The 3,724-nt window shown below is 34.8% G+C and overlaps 1 pseudogene; it reads right to left on the minus strand.

Moving 5' to 3' along the window:
• Positions 1-1,047: 1,047 nt before the first annotated feature.
• LOC149230530 (cytidine deaminase 1-like) lies at positions 1,048-2,279 on the minus strand (annotated as a pseudogene).
• Between the last annotated feature and the right edge of the window lie 1,445 nt (positions 2,280-3,724).

Below are 3,724 nucleotides of genomic sequence, written 5' to 3' on the forward strand. Positions count from 1 at the left end.
CGGCGCCAAAATGTTGGTTCAATTAAACCAAAGTTTATGGAATCTTAGATTAAACTATTGTAGGAAGGAAATGCTTAAATGCAAATAATAGAAATGCATATTACAAATATAAATTACTTGAAAAGAAATAATTAAAATTTAATCTAGAAGCAAGAGTGCAATGAGTCTTTATGGAGCATAGGCAACCAAGAAGAGGCTCTAACTTAGAGGTCTTGTTCATCCTTCCTCATCATCCTTATTCCAACAAGATCATTTCATCATAAAGCATATCGAAACCAAAGCAGTAAGGATCAAATGCATAAACACAATTTCCAATTCAGTTCTTAATCTAGAAGGAAGAGGATCTAACTTAGATTCCTTGGTTGACCTTCCCTGCTTAAATCAATTACTGAAACGAAATCATTCCAAAAGCATAAATGATAACTAATTCAAGAAAACAACAAGGATTAAATACACAATTTCTATTTCAGTTCTTAATCTAGAAGGAGGGAGATCTAACTTAGAAGCCTTGGTTGACATTCCTTGCTTAAACCAATTACTGAAATGAAATCATTCAAAAACATAAATGAACATGGCATATAATGAATCCATAAGAAAATATTCACAAGAAACTATAAAGAAAACAATAATCTAAAATATTCACAATTATGCACAAAATTACACTGCAGTGTACTTAGCTCAGAATGGGGGCCCCCTAGCCTTTCTTGGTACACTTGAAACTATCAGCTAATGTAGATCAACAATCACATCCCACAGCAAAAACAACACAAAAATAGAGAAAAAGTTCCTCAAATTATATTTATAAATAAATAAGTCTCAATAGTCATAATACTTGTTCATAAGTGTTGAATGTTGTGCTTAAATAAGCCAAAAATATAACAAACTTAGCTAAAATAACTATAACAACCTATAAGAGTCCTAATCCATCTACTCAAGTTTAAATCATCCTTTTGGTTGCACAAAATATGGTAAAATCCCACTAAATCACAAAATTTCCCCTTTAAGTAAGGAATTTCTGGGTGACTAGTCAAGTTTGACCAGCATTGATCAAGCATGTTCCAACTCATTTGAACTGTGAAAATAGGAGTCCGCAAATACTTGGTTCCCAAGCTTCTCAAATATAGCTTCAGTTTCCACCCAGGTGTCCTGAACATATGACTTCAAAGGAGCCATTAAGAGAAATTATGTTCTAGTCAAAATAATTTTTAATACCAATTTTTTACTAAAAATTCTCAAATTTAAAATACATAACTATTTTTACCTTAAAGTGAAATAAGAAGCAAAAATGTGGGGAAATGACCATGATATGATAGAAAATGATGATGGATATATGGAAAATGTATGTGGAAAAAGACCAAAAATGGAGAGCCAACAATATCTTCATAGTTTCCTCCATCCTGACAAAGAAATGCAATGATACCAGCTTGCAAGGGAGAAATATTGGGGTTGAATGTTGCAATGATCGGTTGAATAATATAATGCAATGATACTAGACTTCAAGGGAGAAAGACTGGGGTTGAATGCTGTAAATTCAATAGAAAATTATGTACAAATGTCCCCTTTTGTTGTCATCAGAGAAATTCCAAAAGGACACTTACTATATGGAGAATGTGCCAAGTTTGTAGCTTTAAGAGTTGCTACATTGAGTTGATGCAAATCTTCAGATCCTCAAGGGTTGTGGATATATTCCTCCTTTACATCTCCATCACCAGTACTCAATTTCAATGCATCTTCCTTTACATCGCCATCATTAGACTTAGGATTCAGTTCAGGAGAATTCACAGATCAAAAAGCCAAGTCATTAAAGTCAATTTGAAAAATAGGTGGCGTGCTTTCCTCGAAATCATGTGGAATTGGTGGGGATAGAAATAAAATAGAGATTGGGTCTTGGCATGCTCATCAATTATCAATATGTTAATCTCAGGCACACCCCACACTTCTTGCAAAAATTACCTGCAATGTCCACATGGGGCTGCTGAAACCGTAATGAATCTAAGTTGGCCCTCTCCATGTTGTGTTGCACTGGCTACCAGAAATTGTTCAGCATGAACATAATGTTTCAGAGGAAGAACTTCAAATTCAAATTTTACTCCCTTGAAGATGTGTCCGCTCGCTCCACGATCAACAACTCCGACACAAAATTTGGAGATGGGAACCCTTGCAAGAAGTTGAGTAGGATTTACCAATGTAGCACGATATTTCATTTGTGATAGACCTGCTTCTTTACGCAAACGTTGAACCTCATCTACTTTGATTACAAAAGGTGAGTTGCCTCCCATTTTTTACAAACCCTCAAAGTTTCTACCACCTTTGTAGAGGGCTTGGATAAGTTTTATATCAGAGCAGAACCTACAATATATGTTTGATATTAAAATTGTGCCCTTGTTAATTTATCAAATAGAATGAACCAAAAATACATTGGTGAGTTGAATACGAGTGTGGAGAGCTTGGCACTGGTGACTTGAGTGTCAATCATGTTGAATGCCACTTCAAAGAAAGTGGTGTTCTTATGGATCTGGTAGAATACCGGTAGGGCACCCATCCAGAGTTTCGTGCTCGAGTACAAAACAACCACAAGGTTGTTATAAATATAATATATGCCAATATTTTTGTTGGGATTCCAAGCCTTTAGATTCACAACGATTTGGAAAATTTTGTCAAGGTCAGCACACTTGACGTTAAAGTTATTGATCTTGATGTTGTCGACAGAGTATTTGGTTATCCTAGGCTAGAAGACCGCATATAGAATTCCACAGACAATGGTGATGATCATGACAACCTCGATGAGGAAGAAAATGGTGATGAGAAAACATGGGGGGGCAGACTTTCCGGTGCTTTGGAGGCGATGAGTAGTATTTGGAAATCTGTCATGTTTTTATCATATGTCTGGCTGAAGGAGGATATGGATCTTCACCTTTTTTAGACTCAATACTGGAGGTGGAAACAAATTGAGAGATCTTCTTCGCGTTTTCATGTTCATCGATGTTATTTTCTACGCCCTTTGTCATTGGGTGCACTCGCCAATCATTTCCCATCATCCCAAACTACCCAAAGCCATGAACAGAAACGAATATAGCCAAAAGTGGCCGACGAGGCTTGATCCTGCAATTGTTCAGCCCCATGAGGGATTGATAAAATAAAAGCCTCTCCTTAGTGTATTGTAGGCAGAGTTCTTAATGAATTATTGAGGTACATAAAGCATTTGTGATAAACTGCATGGTGACATTGAATCCATGGCGTCTGATGAAGCGGGGCCAAAGTGAAGGGCATCCTTATGTTTGACATACACTCAACAGTGAATGTCGAGCAAGGTGGGAATTCGATGTGTTCTATAAAACATTTTAAATGTAGTCAACAATTACACATGCATTGAGGGAAGGAGGATGAAAATGAGCCTCTTGAATGGTTAAATCTTCCTAGTGAAACTCATCATAGGAACACCTTTGGTGTAAATATGCAAAAAATCACTTTTATATTTAATATGTAAAAACAAAAATTTGAGCTTAATAACATATGCATATATGTTATTGATTGTGCTTCTTTATTTTTTTTAAATAAAAAAATTTGTAATAATGTATTTAGAGTATCCATGTTACTATATTGTAGAGTATGTATATATGTCTAAAGATTATTAAAAAAAAATTATCTTCTTTCAAATAAGCAATGATATTTATTTAATAATTTTCATAATAATTATTCTAAAAATAATGATATTTATTTAATA

The sequence above is a fragment of the Pinus tabuliformis genome, chromosome J, assembly GCF_031772625.1.
Source record: "Pinus tabuliformis cultivar Carrire ecotype Pingquan chromosome J, CPIR1, whole genome shotgun sequence".
NCBI classification, from domain to species: Eukaryota; Viridiplantae; Streptophyta; class Pinopsida; order Pinales; family Pinaceae; genus Pinus; species Pinus tabuliformis.